At 39.2% G+C, this 20,947-nt stretch overlaps 1 long non-coding RNA gene and 2 other non-coding genes across 3 annotated transcripts; 2 read left to right on the forward strand and 1 right to left on the reverse strand.

The window, feature by feature from the left end:
- Positions 1–11,423: 11,423 nt before the first annotated feature.
- Positions 11,424–11,542, forward strand: LOC148994727 (5S ribosomal RNA). Its single transcript, XR_016163415.1, has one exon. It is a non-coding gene; the product is annotated as a 5S ribosomal RNA (ribosomal RNA).
- Positions 11,543–17,171: 5,629 nt separating this feature from the next.
- Positions 17,172–17,290, forward strand: LOC148994728 (5S ribosomal RNA). The gene has a single exon (XR_016166681.1). It is a non-coding gene; the product is annotated as a 5S ribosomal RNA (ribosomal RNA).
- An 849-nt stretch (positions 17,291–18,139) lies between these two features.
- LOC148994729 (uncharacterized) lies at positions 18,140–20,590 on the reverse strand. Its single transcript, XR_016150714.1, has 3 exons — positions 20,434–20,590; positions 19,057–19,210; positions 18,140–18,227 (listed from the first exon to the last, which is right to left on the reverse strand). It is a non-coding gene; the product is annotated as an uncharacterized LOC148994729 (long non-coding RNA).
- Between the last annotated feature and the right edge of the window lie 357 nt (positions 20,591–20,947).

Below are 20,947 nucleotides of genomic sequence, written 5' to 3' on the forward strand. Positions count from 1 at the left end.
CGCATAACTGCTTTCCTATCAAAATGTTTTTTCATTTTCGTTTGTGACAGAGAAAGTGCTTCCTCCGCCACAGCACAAGCATTGTGCAAACGTTCGCGAGTACGTGATACAAAATCAAGGACGTTGGTCTTCACAGACGAACTGTTACCGAGAAATTCTTCCTTTAACATTTTCAAAGGACCACGGACATTATGTCCAAACACAAGCTCTGACGGGCTTAACCCAAGCGAGTCCGCGTACCGCGAATAACACCAAGGGAACTCCATCGTCCCACTCATTCCCAGTCTCTGTACAGTACTTTCTCAGTGCAGATTTTAATGTTTGGTGCCACCTCTCTAAAGCACCTTGCGACTCGGGATGATAGGCGCTTGATACTACGTGAGAAACGCCAAGAGCCTTTAACGAGGCACGGAAGATACGAAACACAAAATTCGAACCCTGATCAGTTTGGACAGTTTTCGGCAAACCGAATGTTGTAAAGAATTTAGTTAAGGCTTTAGTTACTGTCTTAGCTGTTATGTTGCGTAACGGAATGGCTTCTGGGAACCGTGTAGCCGCGCACATGATTGTCAACAAATATTGACAACCAGACTTAGCCCGAGGAAGTGGACCCACACAGTCAACTAGAACGCGCTCGAATGGTTCTCCAACGGCAGGAATAGGACACAGAGGAGCAGGTGGTACAATCTGATTAGGTTTTCCACTAACCTGACAAATGTAACACGTCTTACAGTGCGTCACAACATCAGACTTTAACCCTGGCCAGAAAAAATGCTGGAGCACCCGGTTATAGGTCTTAGTTATCCCTAGGTGTCCAGACCAAGGATGGTCATGAGCCAGACTTAAAACATGTGATCGAAATTTCGAAGGTACCACAATTTGATGCACCGCATTCCAATCGTCTCGCTGCTCAGAATTTAAAGATCTACTCCATTTACGCATGAGCACATCATCGTTCCAGTAGAACTGGTGATTACGCAGCGACTTTTTGTCATTTTCAACACTCGCACGACATTTTTCTAATGATAAATCATTTCGCTGAGCTTCGATCAGAATTTCACGCGAGATGGGCAAATCAGAGATCAAACTAAGATCAAAGCCATCAGATGCCTTTAAAGTCGTTTTAGTCGAGTCAGGAAGAACATCAGTTTTCAAAATCTGTGAAAAGACAGAATCACAAAGAGTATTACTTTCGTGAATGTCCTGTTTCGCCTGTGCTCGTGTTACAACAGCACTAAACACATTCGGCAAATTTTTACCAAGTGCTTCAGCCTGCAAATCATTGCACGGGACATCTACAACTTGTACTACCGGCATTACCTTACCTCCAGCTATGTCATTTCCCATGATAAAATCCACACCTTTCACCGGTAAAGAAGGACGAACTGCAACCTCAAAGCACCCAGATGCCAAATCAGAAGAAACATATACTCGATGGAGAGGAACAGGCACAAAACCCATTTCAATACCCTGCACAATCGCACTGGTATTACATGCCGAGTCAGCACAAAAACCCAGAATATCTGATAATATAAAGGACTGAGATCCTCCTGTGTCACGGAGAATTCTTACAGGCTTTCGGCTTTCGACCTTCTCATTTAACGAAACAAATCCATCGAATACGAAAGGCTGAAAACAGCTGTCAGGTGTCACAAGAGAACTTACGGATGACGGGGACACAGTTTTCACTAGTACTGAACCTCGAGGCTGGAAAGATGAAGAATCTTGTCGCTCTTGTTTGCGTTTTAAAGTACGACACTCAGCTATAACATGTCCCGTCTTGTGACAATAACTGCACTCTCGATTAAACTTCGGACTGGTTGGAACCCATTTATTTCGTGAGTCGGAAAGATTTTCATTTTCCTTTAATAAGGAACCCCCACAGTCAGACGGACGCTTTGAAAACACAGTTTTATGCATTAATGCGTACTCGTCAGCTAACACGGCAGCCTGTTGTACAGTGCTGACTTTCTGTTCATTTAAATACAACACAGTACGTTCAGGAACACGGTTCTTAAATTCTTCAATCAGCAAAAGTTCTCGCAAAGAATTATAGTCAAGTTACCCTGCACGCCTTGATCCACCGATCAAATAAAATGCCCTTTTCGCGAGCGAACTCGACATACGTTTGAGACATGCCTTTTTTCGTAGTGCGAAATCGTTGTCGATAGTGCTCAGGAACTAATTCATACGCTCGTAATATTGCAGTTTTCACGGCATTGTACTGTACGCTTTCATCTACCGAGAGACATGCACACACCTCTTGTGCCTTACCTGAGAGTTTACATTGTAACATTAGTGCCCAAACCTCGTTTGGCCATCTTAAGGCAACAGCAATTCGTTCAAAAGCTTGAAAATATGCCTCAACTTCCCTCTCACGGAAGGGTGGAACAATAGATATATTTTTAGCCACATCAAAATGTGTCGAAAACGGCGCTACAGACTCAGATCCCACATCAGACGGCACAGAATTAACACCCGAAGTGGATGGACCAGCAGATGTCTCAGAATTAACCTCCAACAGAGATGTTTTGACGATAGATTTTTTAGGTACCTCTGAAGCAGCCTGCAACTCCAACTCCCGCAATCGCACCTTCATATCAGCGTCAATTCGGTACATTTCAATCTGATGCTTCAAATCATCTTGTCTCACCTGAGCTTTATCCTGAGTTTCTAACTGTAACCGTGCTAAACGTTAGCCTGGCTGCGCCCTCCTACGCACTTCCGCTCAATTTCATTTTACTTCTGTACTACGTCTGGGATCGCTCCATATCCTTAGGTTTCCAGAAATCAATTTTTTGTAGGACCAATCAGCGAATAGAGGGAGTGGCTGAGAAAGATGACGTTGATGTAAGCGCGTCAGTTTCAATTCAGTAATGGCAGCGGAGAAAGACGTGAGAAAAGCTATTCGGTCCGTTGTTGGAAAAGAAACTGCCGAATATACACAGAATTTAAAGCCGGATTGTTATCGTCTCACCTCTTGTTGCACAACTGAGGACCAAGTGAAGGAGGCAGAAAGTTTGGAAGTTTGTGCTGGGCAGTTCGTGCACGATGACCGTGACATTTTGGACAGACGGTTTAGCCTGGTGTTCGCGGTGTTCGGAAGCCCCGAGTCCTGGCTGCTAAACTATTGTTCAAGTCTGAAGATCCGCTCAGGAGTCATGTCAGTCGCTCATATTCCCAATTGTATATTTACTGATTCTTGTGATGAATAGAACATTTTGAGCCTCTTTGTAATTTAAAAAAAATAATTGTCATAAATAAAAATGTGAAAAACCATACTTTGAAGATATTTGATTTTCAGTTTTAGATGGCAATGGTTGATTTGTTTTACTAAAAAAAATAAATGCCACATAAACATGTACAAACACATACTTTGAAGACCATAATTAAGGTAATTAAGAAACAATAAGACGTAATATGAAAATTTGTTGTTTATTACAAATCTGCAGATAGAGACAGACTGATCATTCACTGTAACGTTAGCTGCTACAGCATTTGCGGCAGTTGATTAGACACAGCTTCCACCGTTGAATGAATATATCACTGTCCTTCGTGTCAAATATACATTTCGAATTAATAATTGTTCCTAGATTAACAAAACCTGCGGCACTCGTTGACTGAAATCCTATTGTAAACATAATCCTCTGATCATTCGGACTTGTTTCCAGCCATTTCGGCGCGTGACATACGTCACTCACGACACCCCGTTAGCGATTGGCTATGGCAGATCGTGAGTGACTTTGGGCAGATCCAATAGATTTGAACTTTAATAGTGAACCCGCCTACAAGGAAGTAAACGTTTCTCAATGGAGCGGTTCCAGACTCTATGTGGAAATGAAATGAACTAGAGTCTGGTTGAACCAGGCTAGCTAAACGTAGCTTTAAACGGGAATCTGTACGCAAACCTGATGATTCTGCGGACAGCGACAAAGGTTTAAATTTAGGTAGTGAAAAAGACGGACGTACCTCCGCACCAACCTCGATCACTGGAGTAACTGGAACACCACTCGTTACACGTAAGGGCGGACTTCCTGCAGCTGGTATCGCCAACTCCGCTGCTGCAGTAGAAACAGCCTCAATAGAAGAAAATACCCCTTTATTAATCAGACTAGTCACTAAACAAGCTTTCAACTCTTCCTTACGAAGTGTTCTAGAGATAAAAAATCTCATAATGTTGAGCAATAAGAAACAAATCATTTTTTCGACATGTCTCTAAAGCTTCAACACTAGGTTGATCTAAAAATTGACTGAGCTCAAACGTTGCCATCTTTACAAAAAAAAAACGAAAAGAAAAAAAAAAAGCACGCAAAAGCAATCAGGATAATCCAACACCCTCTGGACCTACCTACCTAGCCATTAATCTAAATGATACCCTACCTAGTCTTCAGAGGGTACCGATTAAGAGATCGCTCTCTCCCCCGGAATACCTCCAAAAACAACAAACTAAAATAATAAAGCAAAACAATAAACAGTAAACCGTCGTCAGAACTGGCGCTAAGCACAGCCCTGCTGGCTTACTCTAACTAACCAGAGGATATTGGTCACCTGAATTAAATTAGATCAATCAAATTGCCACTACTCAGACACATATCTTGGACGAGCCCCCAATTATGTTACGAACCCTGTTGTTAAAAATGCTCGTTTTGTAAGGGTTCAATAGAGGGCGTCTCTCATGTTCTCACTCTTCCCACAGAAAACTCACATTTTCTCTTCACTAGACATACCAAACACTAACAAAATAAAACAGAACAGTGGCACAATACACAGAACACAGTCTTGAGTTGATCGCTGTTTAGATGGTCATGACGCGCACGGAGTTAACCGCTGCGTGTCTCACACTCCTGCACACACCGCTTATATGCTCAGCACGAGCCATCAGAGCAACGAACCACAGGTGCGCAAGGGAGGAGCCTACACTTAAGAAGAAACATTTATTAGATTACAAGACAAACAAACACACACAAATACATAGGCAACACCCATAAGGCTGAGGCCGTAACATGATATATGGCGAGAAAGAAATGAAAAAATTAGAGAATATTCAAGGAGGCAATTAGTGGGGAATTTTATGTGCAAAACAAGAATTGATTTTATATTATGTACAAGGAACGTGGAAGGATTTATTGGTAGTGTGAAATATGAGTTATCAAGCCTAAGTGACCATAAACCAATTTTTATGCACCTAGACTGGAGTTCAATGAAAACAGAAAAGAAGAACGAAATTTACAGTGAAGACAAAAGATTATGGTGGTAAAATACAAAATATTTAGTTAAAAAATTTACAATCAAGTACTGCAAGCTAATACAGAAAAGCAAGAGACACAAGGAGAGAGAAATAAGAGAAAATTTGAAAAAATAATTAAATGAGAACAGGGAGGATATACAAAAAATAAAAGAATTAGAGGGAAAATTGAAAGAAATGGAAGAGGAGAAATATGAAGGAGCAAGACTAAGAAGTAAGGCAAAATACACGGTGGAGGGTGAGAAATGTACAAAGTTTTTCTTTGATCAAGAAAAAAGTAGAGGGAAAGCGAAAATGATAAAAGAAATAAGAGGAAATAATGGAGTAGTTGTAGAAACAAATGAGGGAATTCTAAAAGAAATAAAAGCATAAAAGGAAACTCTGAGTTTTTAAAAATTGTATTGGATGTATGGACTGTCTTTAAAAGGAAAACTGAATTATATATTGAAAGACTGTATGTGTATTTTAAAGGTGAAAATATGTTGCATGCTTTTTATGATGTTTTTACCCCAAAAGTTCGTTGTGTTTTAAAAGATCTAATGTGGAAGCTGCCGGGAGATGAAGAAGTTTTCTAAATTATGTATGTAAAAAAAAAAAGAAAAAAAAAAGAATGCCCGAACTCGTCTGATCTCGGAAGCTAAGCAGGGTCGGGCCTGGTTAGTACTTGGATGGGAGACCGCCTGGGAATACCAGGTGCTGTAAGCTTTATTGTTTAAAAAAAAAAAAAATATGTCAATGAAATGTTTCAAAAATCTTAAATTGTCTTTTTTTTCCCCTCAAAATGCCTGAAATAGTCTCTGAGTTTCTTCAGAAAGCCTGAAAGAGTCTCGTTCCTGGGCCTTCCAACATACATTCAGGATGAGGAGATTCTGAGCAAGCTGTCGGAATGGGGAGTTAAAGCAGTCTCAAGAGTGAAGAGGAGAATGTGGCCGGGAACAGATATCGCCGACAGGACAAGGTTTTTAAAAGTAAAGTTCAATGAAGAGGTAAAGTCACTGCCGTATTCCACAAAGTTTGAGACATTGGGAGGGGTGGAGCATTTTAGGGTAATACACGACAGGCAAGTTAAAGGTATAGCGGAGGATCTTTCCGAATTTTAGAGAAGACCCGCCCTCTCCAATTTAAAAAAAAAAAATGCACATGCAGAAACACAGCACTCTTGCTCCCGAGAGGGAACGTCTATTTCGCCTTACACAATTATGTTGCAAATTATAAACTAACTCAAAAACATTCATAAAAACACGAAATACATTCTGAGGAAACTATTTTGCAAATCGCAATTACGTTACATGGCAACATATAAGCAGTGCTATTATGTTGGTCCTTAACCTAATATGTCTCATTGTTAATAATATGTTATTTTTATACATAGTTGCATATATAATGGAGAAGTAGCTTGTTGCATTTGTGTAATAATAAACACACAAGGTTTTAGAATATGAACACACAAGGTTTTAGAATATTTCAGGGTGATACCATTTACCATTTGGTCAAAAGGCTACTTTAGACAAATTGAGATGTTTACCGTGTCTATGCGGTGCATGACTTGTGCCAGGGCTAGCATTGCTAAGTAGCATGCATTAACTTTTACTAGTGATTTTAAATGGATTTCTCCAAATAGCATGACAAACTTTACCTGCCTGGTAGAATCTTCGCGACTGCGGCATCAGTGAGAAGCCCAACCTGTGCTTTTAGCGCACGCCAGCATGTGATATTAACCCAAAATCTCTCTGGTCTTGTTTCTATATTCTGTGGCCTTTCTCTTCTTATCATACACTTCGTATACATTTTTTCTCTTTCGACCCTCAGCCATTTTCAAAGGAATGGCTGAAACCGCAACTCCGACATAATACACCTGAAAGTGAAAACTACATAGGGACGAGCACGTACGACGGCCTTACGTAAACATATCATCAGAATGATTGACACTTAGGTGGACCAATAGTATAGACTACCCACCCAGAAAAAGAAAATCCTCCGCCTTTAAAGTCTGCCATTTGTGTATTCCGCCAGGGCACATTGTCAGAGACTGCCCTGGCTTCAGATGTTATAAATGCGACAAGCAGGGACATTACGCAAGAGAGTGCAAGGAGGTGAACTGCAGTATGTGTAACATGAGACCTGGACTGTGTGTGTGTGAAACGCCGGCGGAGATGGATGAGGAGTCAGATTTGTACGAGGTGGATGAGGAGGTAGAGAGCGGAGAAGAGGATCGTGCAGCGGATGGAGAAGGAGAGAGAAGAAGAAAATGGAGTGGAAAAGAGAGAACGGGGGAGTGGAGAGCGACCGAGAGCGGGAGCAGTCAAGAGGAGGAGGCTCCAGGGCAGAGGCAGAGAAGAGAGAAAGAGAGAAAAAAGAAAGAGAAAGAGAGAGGAGAGATACCTGGTAATGAGTTGGCAGCGAAGGACGTGGAGTGTAAAGATGGAGAAGGGGAGACAGCGAAAAGCGACGGTGAGAGCCAGGATGGGGATAAGATGAAAAGGCGAGGAGAAAGGCCGCAGACGGAAAGGGGTGGAGGAAAGGAAGAGGTGCCAGAGAGTCATTCAAAAGCTGATGATGAAGGAATGGACACAAGTGAAGGGCAAAGAGTGCAGAAGAAATGAAAGAAAAAGTGGAGCGCAATGCAGAAAGTAAGTGCCTGGAAGGATCTGAATGAGTGTTAATGGTTTAAAAACTATTTTTTTTACTATGTGGGGAATTGTGAACATTGCTTGTTTAAACAGCAATGGGCTAAGAGATGAGAAAAAGATGGAGAGTGTGAAGAAAGTACTGAAAGGCGATATACTCTGTCTACAAGAGACGCACTGGTCTGATGACATAATGGATAATATAAAAAAGAGATGGCAAGGTGATATTTTTGTCAATCATGGGAATGGGAAAGCCCGTGGTGTGGCAACCCTGATAAAAGAAGGGAGAGTTAATAGTGCAAAGGAAGTATATAAGGATGGAAATGGGAGAATTTTAGTGACTGAATTTGTGTATCAAAATGAACTTTTCAGGCTGATAAATATATATGCGCCAAATATAGAAAATGAAAGAAAAGAACAGTTTAAAGAATTGAAGCCATTGTGCAAAGGGAATTGAATTGTGGTGGGGGACTTTAATGTATGGTGCACGAGACTGGACGCTCCATGCAGCGCAAACTTTAAGTCTGATGTTTCCAGAAAATATATAGTTGAGTGGATGCAAAATGAGGACATGGTAGATGTATGGAGGGAAGAGAATCCATACAAAAAAGAATTCTCTAGAAGACAAATGGTTATGGGAGTTTTGAAACAAAGTCGTATTGATTTGTGTTTAACCAAAAGGGAAATGTTAAAATATGTCAGAAATGTAAAATATAAGTTTGTAACCATTCAAATAGCCCAATTTTGGCAGCAGATTTTGCTTACGGCCATACCACCTTGAGAACGCATAGTGGTACAGTCCAAGAAGTGTGCTGGTGAAAGAAGAGACTTCGTGTGTAAAACTTTAGAACTTTATTTAATTTCAGTTTCTATTTAGAACAGTTATTGATCCTCAAACGTAGAAGTAAATTTTAGTTAGTAGTGTTCCCCCAACAGCTTTCGCTGTCTGGGGGACCATTGTACACCAGTTTTTCTGTTTTTTATGTCAACAGAAAGCATGGCGGCAAACAAAGAAACCAAAATGAAGGATGGACACATGGCAAGCAGAAAAGACGCTGAAAAAGGAAATGAGAAAGGATTTCCAACCAGCAAACGGATGAACGACGAACAACAGGAACAAGAAAATAGTAGAAGAGAGGTATGTGGAGAGCGCAGAGATAAATATTCCAAAGAACTGACTGTGGAAGTTGAGGTGGAAGGAACTGCAAACATTTCTATGATGGACTTGCTAAGAGGTGTGAAGAAGGAGTGTGGAGAAGTGGTGAGCTGCAGAGTGAGAGGAGAAAGAACTTATGAACTCACAATGAAAGATGAAATGGCAATGAAGAAGCTAATGGATGGTGTGCGGGTAAAAGGAGCAATAGTGCATGCCAGGGGCATTGTAAACAACGAAATGGTTGTATCATTTATCAACCTGCCTGTTTATCTTGAAGACGAAAATATATTGGCAAAACTGCAAGAGTGGGGAGTAAAGCCGCTGTCTACAATCAAGCGCCGGGTGTGGCCGGGAACAGATATGGTGGATGGGACAACATTTTTAAAAGTACGGTTTACTGAAGAAGTGCGCTCACTCCCATACTCAACAAGATTCGAAACTTTAAGAGGAGCGGAATACTTTTGTGTGATCCATGATAGACAAGTGCGTGTCTGCAGAATGTGCTTAAGGCCAGGACATCTGTTCAGAGAGTGCCCTGAGTTTAAATGCTTCTCATGTGGTAAAGTGGGTCACTATGCAAGAGAATGCGGTGAACAAAGAGCAAGGGAGACAGAAGAGGAGAGAGAACAACGGGATGATGACAAGAAGACTGAAGAGGATCAATCTGGCAGGCAGAACAAGGAGAGCGGGGAAGACATGGATGTTGCAAATGATGGAGGAGAGAGCGCTGATGGAGGGGATGGTGCTAAATGGGGATGGAGAGTTGAGATAACGAGTGAGGACGCTGATGAGGAAGAAAGGATGGAAGAGGAGGAAAATGAAGAGTACGGGGAGGAAGAAGAGGATGGCAATGAGGAAACGGCCAAGGGAGGAAAAAAACAAGAAGCAGTCCTTCAAAAGAAGGAAAGTAAAAGTGGGAAAAGTTGAGAGACAAGTTTGCAGAGTATGCAGACAAAAGGCCAAAGACTGAGTGCTAAAAGAAAGGCCGAAAAGGACAAAGAACAAACGAACAGATAAAAGAACCCCGGTCGGGTATGTAATACTTAGCTTAAATGTTTTATTTCTTGATTTATGTTTTTTGGTTTGCTTTCATGGCCACGGTAACCTCCATAAATATAAATGGTTTGAGAGATAAAATGAAGATGAAAAAGTTACTTCTTACGTTTAGGAGCGATATTATTTGCATACAAGAAACAAATTGGGAAGAGGATAAGGTGAAAGAGATGAGAGAAGAATGGAGTGGGGATATATATTATAATAATGGTGCTAGGAATGCAAGAGGCGTGGCAATATTAATTAAAAAAATATAGTGTAGAAAATATAAAAGAAGTATATAAAGATCAGAGAGGAAGGATTTTGATAGTTGAGTTTAGGTATGAAGATGTCGATTTTAGATTAATAGATATATATGTTCCAAACATAGAATTAGACAGGAGAGAAATTCTAGAAGAGTTAAAAGGGTTAATTGTTGGGAAATGTATTATTGTGGGAGACATCAATATAAAATGCAGTAGATTAGATGTTGGGAAAGGGGTAAAATTCAGGTGGGAGAAGTCGAGGGGGATGCTGATGGATATAATAAGAGACGAGGGATTGATAGATGTGTGGAGATATGAAAATCCAGAAAAAAGAGAGTTCTCTAGGAGACAGCTAAAAGAAGGAATATTAAAACAGAGTAGAATAGATCTAGTGTACGCAAAGGAAGAAATACTTAAGTATATAGATGGAACAAGGCATATAGAAAATAGTTTAAGTGATCACAATGGTGTTAGGTTCAAAATCAAGATAGGGAATGAAGAGGTAGGAGGAGGGATGTGGATATTGAATGCGGGCTATATAGAGGAGGGAGAATATGAAATGCAGATGAAGGATTTGCTAAATAGAGAACGTGAGACGATAGAGGAGTATAAAAGGAACGGTGAGTTAGATGATGGAATAGGAGAGAGATGGGAAACAATGAAAGACCAAATTAAATCAATTAGTATAAAATACAGTAAGAAAAGAAGAAGGAAAAATATAAAATAAGAAAGGTTGTTGAGAGAAAGATTGAGAGAAGAGCTAGAGAAGGCAGAGGATGAAGAAGGATACAGTATGGAAAAAGTTATAGAAGTTAAAACGGCATTAGATAAATATGAGATGGAGAAATATCGAGGAGCTATTTTAAGGAGCAAAGCAAAATATGCATTAGAAGGGGAAAAATGTACAGGGTATTTTTTAGGTCCAGAGAAAAGGAGACAAAGCCTGAACTCGTCTGATCTCGGAAGCTAAGCAAGGTCGGGCCTGGTTAGTCCTTGGATGGGAGACCGCCTGGGAATACCAGGTGCTGTGATCTTTATATAGTTTACTACCCTAATGTTCTAACCATTCAAATAGCCCAATTTTGGCAGCAGATTTCGCTTACGGCCATACCACCTTGAGAACGCCCGAACTCGTCTGATTTCGGAAGCTAAGCAGGGTCGGGCCTGGTTAGTACTTGGATGGGAGACCGCCTGGGAATACCAGGTGTTGTAAGCTTTATGTAGTTTACTACCCTAATGTTCTAACCATTCAAATAGCCCAATTTTGGCAGCAGACTTCGCTTACGGCCATACCACCTTGAGAACGCCTGAACTCGTCTGATCTCGGAAGCTAAGCAGGGTCGGGCCTGGAATACCAGGTGATGTAAGCTTTATTGTTTGAAAAAAAAGAGTCAATGAAATGTTTCAAAAATCCTAAATTGTCTCTTTTTTTCCTCAAAATAACTGAAATAGTCTCTGAGTTTCTTCAGAAAGCCTGAAAGAGTCTCTTTTTTTTCTTCAAATAGCCCAATTTTGGCAGCAGATTTCGCTTACGGCCATACCACCTTGAGAACGCTCTAGAGCAAGCAAGAAGTGTGTGACTGCAGTTGGAAGAGATAGGCTCTTCTAAAGCTTTATTTGTTTCATTTTGAGTTTTTTTCATATTTTGGAAGGAGATTTAAGTTTAAATTTATAAGGCACACGTTTAAGCTCCAAGCAGTAGGTCTGCTTGGAAGCGATCCTTTGTTTGTTAGAGAAATGGACGGACCACATGGCAAAGACCTAGGAATGGCGGGAGGATTGGAAGAAAGGATTGAGCGGAATGGAGCACAAAAAGGTTCAAGAGAGTCTAATAGAGTGAATATGGCGCATGAAAGGCAACAGAACATCAAGAAGCGAGTGGATTATCTGAAAGAGGCGACGATGGTGATGGATTTGAAGGACAACAAGGAGGTAAAGGCTGATGACATAATAAAGGCAGTAACACAGAAGGTTGGATTTGGAAAGCTGTTGGCTGTGAGACCTAAACATGGAAAGGAATATGAGCTGACTTTGGAAGGTGCTGATGCTTGTGATTTGTTAGAGGACGGATTGGAAATAAAAGGCCAATTCTTCGAATTAAGAAGGTTGGAGGTAAAGGAGCACATGGTATCCTTTCTTCACCTGCTGGCCTATTTGGAGGATGAGGTGATTGAGGACAAACTGAAGTTTTGGGGGGTCACTCCCTTGATGAAAATAAGGAGGAGAGTTTATCCTGGAACTAACATTGCGGACGGAATAAGGTATGTGAAGGTAAAATTTCCAAAGGAGGTAACTTCACTGCTATATAGCGCTAAATTTGAAACGGCAGATGGCACTCAGTACTTTCGAGTAATTCATGATGGACAGGAGAAACTTTGTCGAATGTGCTTGCAGCCAGGACACATTTTAAGGGACTGTCCTGATTTTAAATGTTTTGAATGTTATGAGCAAGGACATTTTGCAAAGGACTGTGAAGCGGATAAATGTCCGGACTGTAAGAAAGTATTTATGAGATGTGACTGTGAAAGTGAACATGATGAAGAGGCTGATGAAGAAGTTGAAAATTGTGAATCTGAGAATAATATGGAGATATTGGTTACTGTCAATAATGAAGACGGGGGGGGGGGGGGGGGGGTGGGTGTGTAGGAGACATTGGTGGTGGGAAAGGGCATGAGCAAGAAAAGGGTGGGAACAAGAGTTTGGAAGGAGGGGAGGTGGATAGGATGGAGGGAATTATGGAAGAAGGGATTACGGTTTTGGTGGATGACACAACAAAAGGGAGGCGGGAGGATGATTTGTTTCATTTTGAGTTTTTGTTCATATTTTGGAAGGAGATTTAAGTTTAAATTTATAAGGCACACGTTTAAGCATATGGAGAGAGATGAATGAGGGTATAAAAGACTTCTCAAGGCGACAGCTGGTAAAAGATCAAATAAAGCAAAGTAGAATAGATAACATGTTGATAAAAAGTAATATGAAGAGAAAGATTGATAAAATATATTATATGATGACTTCTTTAAGTGACCATGGCATGTTAGTTGTACATTTGAATAAGACTGGGATGGAGAGAGGAAAGGGGATGTGGTGTTTAAATAATGAACTATTAAAAGACGAAGGCTATAAAATGAAGATAAGAGAAATAATAATGAAGGAAAGAGAGAATGGAATGTATGAGGAGGATAAGAGTATGGTGGGATAATGTTAAGTATGAGATAAAGAAATATTCAATAAGGTACAGTAGTCTGTTACAAAATATTAAGAGAAAGGAAGAGCTAATTGTTAAAAAGGTTTTGAAAGAAGAATTACATAAAGAGAATGGCGATATAGAAATTATTTTAGAAAATGAGAGCAGATTAAAAGAGATTGAAGGAGAAAAATGTAGAGGTGCTATGATAAGGAGTAGGGCAAAAAATGTAATAGAAGGGGAAAGGTGCACAAAATTCTTTTTTAGCTTGGAGGAAAATAGACAAAGGGCTGATACAATAAAGGAGGTATTGAAACATGATGGAAGTAGAGTGAAAGGAACCAAAGACATATTGGAAAGTGTTAAAGAGTTTTATGCACGTTGTTACGGCCAGCTCGTTTCGACCGTACATAAAAAGATACAAGTACAACAAAATGACTTGCAAGTTTTTATTTGTCCTCAAAAATCACAATTAACTGAAGATAACAAAGTCTAGGGTTTCAAATCAAAAGGGGAAAATCATAATCCGGTTGGGGAGTAAAAGAAGGTTGGTATGGGCTGTAAATCAAAAGGTTCAAATGACTTCGCCAGAGGCTGTCAATCCAATGGACGAAGTGAAGAGGAGATGTTTGATCCAAGGTTTTATCCTCTTCACAATTGAAGATAATCAGGTAGCAGGTGTGCGTGATCTCCCACGCTCTCTGAACAACTACGCCACCAGCAGGCGAGCAAGCAGAACGCAGGGTCGTAACAACGTCTTTTTAAAAGTGAAGGGACGCAAGAAGAAGAAAAGCCGTTTTTATTGAGTAAGGTAGAAACAAAAGTAACTAAAAAGGATAAAGAAATGTGTGATAATGATCTTTTAGATGAAGAAATAGAGGTAGCAATATCACAGTTGAATAATGGTAAAAGTCCAGGAGCAGACGGACTGACTAGTGAGTTTTACAAGGTTTTTAAGAACATATTAACACCAGTGTTAAAAGAAATATATAAGACAGAATATGATAAAGGGGAAGCAAGTCAATTGATGAGTTAATTGATGAGTTAACGATTAATTGAAAAATAATCTTTAAGAAAAAAGGTGATTCAGCAGATTTAAAGAGCTATAGGCCTATATCAATGTTAAATACGGAATTTAAAACTTTGGCCAAAGTGTTGGCAAATCGACTAAAGAAAGTTTTACCAGAAATAATAACAACGAATCAAGCGTATTCAATTATTGGGCAGGAAATTACTGATACGTTATGTAATATAAGGGATAAAATAAGTTATATGATAGAAAACAAAAAGGAGGGCTACATGGTTAGTATTGACTTGGAAAAAGCGTTCGATAGGGTCGAACATGATTTTTTATTTGAACTTTTAGAGCAGTTTGGTTTTGGAGATAAGTTTATAAAATGGATCAGGGCTTTATAAGGATGCAATTAGTTGTGTGAAGTGTAATGGTTTTATGACAGTTTTTTTTTTTATCATAACAAGGTCCATTAGACAGGGATGCCCTTTATCTGCATTATTATATAGTATTGTGGCTGAACCTTTAGGTTTAGCAGTTGCAGAAGACGAAAAGATTAAAGGAGTAGGCTTTGGTGGAATGGGAAAAGAACACAAAATTTACCAGTATGCAGACGACACAACTTTTAATTTTAAAGGATACTGAGAGCATTGAAGGAGCTATGGGGAAAATACAAAAATACTGTAAGGGTTCGGGGGCAAAAATAAACATAGACAAAACAGTGATGATGAGAATAGGAGCGGCAAAACAATTACCCGAGTACCTTAATTTTAAAGAGGAGACAGAAAACATGAACATTTTGGGAATTAGAATTGGGAAGGAGGAAAAGAAAACTAGAGACTTAATATGGGATGAGATTTTAGGAGGAATTGAGAGAAGATTGATATTTTGGAGACAAAGATTGTTGAACCTGAGAGATAAAATTTTGATTGTGAATACTCTGATGCTATCAAAAATATGGTGTGCTTCGGAAGTAACTCCATTACCAATTTGGGTTTGGAAGAAGTTGAAAACGTGTATTTTAAACTTTATTTGGGATGGCAAACCAGCACAAATTGCTTATGACACAATGATAGGGCCTGTTGAGAAGGGGGGTTTAGGTTTGTTAGATCCTGTTTTGAGAATGAAGAGCCTAAGAGTTAAAATAATGAAGAAATTTTTGAATGAAGACAATAGACAAGAGTGGAAGGATGGAATGAAATACTTTTTGAACAAGTGTGGAGGTTTAAATATGGGTGAGGGAATAATATGGATGAAACTAAAGGAACATATGTTAAAGGGAATACCTGAATTCTACAGAGAAGTTTTAGGGGCATGGAAAGAATTTTTGCCAACTATTGTGTACAAGCCGGAAGGTATGAAAGAGTTTTTGAATCCTTTGTTTTTAAACTCTAATATTTTATATGAAGAGGAATTATATTTTAAACAATGGATTGCTGCAGGAATAATTCAAGTGAGAGATGTATTACATGAGGTAATTGATGGCTTTATGCTGCTTCAAGGGATTATAGGTGGAATTGAGGGGATTGGAGAAGAAGTAGAATGGAGAACAGCAAAACAACACTTTGACAAAATTAAAAAAGAAATTCCCAAAGAATGGATTTAAGGAATAGGGAAGAGGGAAAGGGAAAGGTTGAAGTCCTTTTAAAAGAAAGCGGTATTAAAAGTCCAATTCAATCATGTTCTTTAAAATTGTTTTATAATTATTTTAGATCAAGGGTTTTTGTGCATCCAATTGCAAACAGTTTTTGGACGAGGTTGTTCCCAGGCACTGAAGAGGAAAACATTTGGGAAAATTGATAAAATACATGGATCCAATGGTTAAGAATTTTAATTTTCTTCTAAGACATAATGTTATTTATACAAAAATGAGACTGTAAAATGAGGATTGCCCAGAATGCAAGATGTGATGCATGTAAAAAGGAAGATGAGGGGTTTTTACATTTGTTTTTATTATGTTCGAATCTTCAGGTCTTTATGAGTGAAATTAAAAAATTTGTCGAAGGAATTTTGGGAGAAAGAATTGAGCAACAAATTGAATGGAATAATGTTTTTCTGCTTGGACTAAAAGGAAGAGGGAAAAATAAATATATTGTCAATCTTGTTCTTGACGTGGCGAGATATGCAATTTGGTGTAGGAGAAATGTTATGAAGGGAAAACAAGTTAATATTAATGTGTGGTTTTTATTTAAAAGGAAGTTGGAAGGGCATTTACAGATATGGTATGAATATTTCAGCCTGAATGGTGAAACTGAGAGGTTTTACAAAATAATTTTTGGGAATGATGCAAGAGTAATCGGATGTTTTCGTGAATGTAAAATAAATATGCCAGAGTAATTAAGAATGTAATTCGTTAATGTTGAATGTTAGGAGAATTAGAAACATGTTACCTGAATTGTATATAAGGTGATATGTGTCAAATGTTATGTAAATATGAAATGTTCGTTAAAAAAAAAAAAAGAACGCCCGAACTCGTCTGATCTCGGAAGCTAAGCAGGGTCGGGCCTGGTTAGTACTTGGATGGGAGACCGCCTGGGAATACCAGGTGCTGTAAGCTTTATTGTTGGATGGGAGACCTAGTAAGCTTTATATGGTTTACTACCCTAATGTTCTAACCATTCAAATAGCCCAATTTTGGCAGCAGATTTCGCTTACGGCCATACCACCTTGAGAACGCCCGAACTCATCTGATCTCGGAAGCTAAGCAGGGTCGGGCCTGGTTAGTACTTGGATGGGAGACCGCCTGGGAATACCAGGTGCTGTAAGCTTTATGTAGTTTACTACCCTAATGTTCTAACCATTCAAATAGCCCAATTTTGGCAGCAGATTTTGCTTATGGCCATACCACCTTGAGAACGCCCGATAGTTGGTACGATCCAGGAAGTGTGGCAGCAGTTGGGAGAGAAAGGCTCTCCTCCATTTTGCTTTCTTATTTTGTTTTGTTTAAGTACAGTTTTTTGTTTGTTTTGTTTTTCGCTTTTTGGTTTTAAAAACTTCCCAGCAGCCTAGGCTGTCTGGGGAGTGTTCATACTTTTTGATTTCTTAACAAAATGGATGGATAACATGGTAAAGACATGGATATGGCTGGAGGACCAAGTCGGATACAAGCCCAGCCAACATGTGGGCCCCATGTGGGCTTTTGATGGTCTGTAACTTGGGCCCTGAATGGGCCACCCAAATGGGGCCCAGATAAATTTGTCCATCGGCTCCACATGGGCCCCATTTGTGTTAGCCCATATGGGTTAACGATGGGTACACAGTGGGCTCCAAGTTGGGCCCATGTAGGAGTTCATTTTATGGGCCCACTTGGGTCCCAAATTATATAATATTAATGGGCCGTAAGTGGGTCCCATACATCACCTTTATGGGGCCCTTATGGGTGATCTCACTGGACCACAGTGGGCCCCATTTATTAAGTAAACCTGATTCCCGTGGTTAAAGTAAATGTGCTATACTACAAAATTAACTTTCAAATCACTCCAACTTTGTTACTGTTTTTTTAACCAGTACCTGCCCAAACCAAAAATGCATCAATTTGTTTTACTTTAACATTTTAATATCTAAGAAGTTACAAAATATTTGAATTGCCAGGGGAAAAATGACTTCAATTCAGAATGTGTAAATCAAGGTTTCTTTTATTGAAGTTAACGTCTTCAAGAAAAAAGTTCTCAGTCCTGTGCCTCTACAGAATCCTCAGCTTCAAACCTAAAGAGTAAAGAAAGGAAAGACAAATAAATACTTTAAAAATCCTAGCAGAACTAAAAAAATAAGTTTTACATGAACATTTATTAAAGAAATGCATGAGTATAATCTAAATTATAATCATGCTTCATACCCCCCAAAATAATCTGAGCAAATACAATAGACTTTATGCCGAGCGTCACGTGACCAAACCGGAAAACTGGTCTCTTCGCATCCGCTTGTCAGAGAAAGTGTTAACGGCTGTAAGAACTGACTACGATATCTATGGATTTTTAAGGTAATCAGCTAACCTAACTAGTTCACTCTGTTATTGGCGTTTTATTCCATTTAAATATCTAAACGTAACTGTGAAGAAGAAAAATTATAAAACGTTTATATCAATCTGCACATGTGAGGGACATTGGTTATGCTAATCTTTGCTCGCTCCTTTTAAGTTATCTTGAGTGAAACAAAAATTTCATGAAGCAAACAAAAGACCTGGACCGGAAGCGATGCGACCTGTTTTACAGAATGAGAAAATAAGTTGTGCATAAAGCTTATTGATATTCTATATTTTGGTGCTTGAATCCCTAATAAGAAAACTGGAATATAATAAAGATCATTAATAACAACAAGATCACTACCAACATTAATAGGTGCCTATGCACCCTCAATGATTGGACCCTAACAAATACAAAAAGGGTCTTCCTTTGCAGTTTGACCCCTAGAAATCAGTGCTGTTGAATATTTGATTCTGATACGTTAACTTAACAGATGTTAAAAATTACTAGTAATTGAATGAAAAACAAACAATTTAGCTTTCCCTTTATTTGTTATAAATTTTGTAACTTACACCTCTGACTGTGCTGTTCTCCGCACAAGGTTTCGCTGGGCTCTCAAGGCGCGGTTGCCATCTCTATCCCTAGCATTTGTGAACCATTTACCGAGGGCTGTCTCCACCTCTTTCTTGCTGACCGTTCTCAAGAGAGTGTTCTGTTTCCGGCTACCTGCGAACCAAAATAATGAATTAATTTTAATTAAAGGGTGCTACTGCAGCTATACACCACTATATTGAGAGCAATACAGCTAATATATGAAAAGTTCAAGATAGATAAAACTCAGTTTTTATTGATTTTCATAAACGTGTTTTATATTGTGCATTCAAACATCAAACAGAAAAAAAACCCTGACGTCTAGGGCCCTATTTTAACGATCTGAAACGGATGTATCAAGCGGGAAACACAAGTACCTTAGTGGGCGGATCTAAAATCTAAACACAAATATAAAATGGGTTGGTCTGAAGTTGCTACATTACTCAAAGGTGTGGTTTGGGCGTAACGTGAAATAAACCAATCAGAGTGACATTTCACATTCCATTTAAAGCAGTGTTCCCCAACCCCTAATCCTTTAAAAGCAGGAGCACTTGTTCCATGGCGGATTGCTATTAACCACGGATTTGCCTGGCACGCGCGGTTCACAGCTGAGGAGACCGACGTCCTTGTCAGGGCCGTAAAACACAAAGAAGTGACATTGTATGGTGATGGAGAAACCCACCCAAATTAACTTCGGTTAAACAGGCATATAATAATTTGGGTAAATGTGTAAGCTAGATTAACACCTATTTTTTCACATCGTCTTGGACACAACAATGATTTCCCTAGTGTTTTAATATTTTATCTTGTAATAATTTATGATTTGCAAAAATGAAAACTGCTGCATCTGTTTAGATGAGAGAAGCAAAGTATATGTGCGTTGTGCACACACTACATTATGGCCAAGCATGCACCCTTAAAATAGCATTTGAATAATTCAAAATGTTTTCTGAAACTGCAAAATAGCATCAGGGAACGTTTGCACCAGAACACGCCTCCTTTTTTCGCTGAACCACCCCCGGGAGCGCAAGTTCATTCCCTAATTTACCAACATGCGTCTGTGGAGGTTAAAGCAAAATAGGAATGATACATGAGTCGGTGTACAAAATCAATTGTGCTGGGTGCAAGATAGGGCCCCTAAAGCATTTTTGTATATCTAATTTACATTCACAGATGTAATCTAAAAAGCCATACAAATCTTCCAGGTTCCCTTTAAGTAATAATTTTTTTCTCTAGAAAACAAAATTATCAAAATCAACATTGAGCTGGGAACTTCTGGTTTATTTGACACAAAATGAAAACCAAACATGAACACCAAACCGTTTGTGTTTGAATGAAGGATGTTGAAATGTATATACCATGCAAAGTATCAAACAGACGTAGGGTCCTGAATGAGCGTTTTCCATGGCGGCCTGTGAGGTTCAATTGACAGGCAAGGTCATTTGTCATCAAAAATGCCATGGTTCTCCGGACACACTCATCAAGGCTCCTCCCTCCAATGTCCCCAAGGACTGAGACCTGAAGTTGAGATGAAAAGAAATATAGAAGAAACAAAATGAAAAAATTAAAAAATTGATAAAAGTTCATTAAGGGAAACAGATTGGGTTAACTTAACCTAGTGGGTACACAGAACCACCATCTGCATCTACAAATCTTTGGTTATTTGGGCAAATATGTATCAATATTTTTTTTTCGGGCAGTATCACTATCCACAATTTTTTTTTAATGGTGTTAAAGACTAAAATGAGGGCCAGTCATTAATATATTAATATAGTTCTTTGCATACGTGTAATAATTCCCTGTTGTTATTTATTCAGGCAGTAGGTCACTTGCATATTGTTAGGACCCGACGGTGCTAAGGACCCTGATGTT

This window comes from Pimephales promelas, chromosome 3, assembly GCF_988280905.1.
Source record: "Pimephales promelas chromosome 3, fPimPro1.hap1.1, whole genome shotgun sequence".
NCBI classification, from domain to species: Eukaryota; Metazoa; Chordata; class Actinopteri; order Cypriniformes; family Leuciscidae; genus Pimephales; species Pimephales promelas.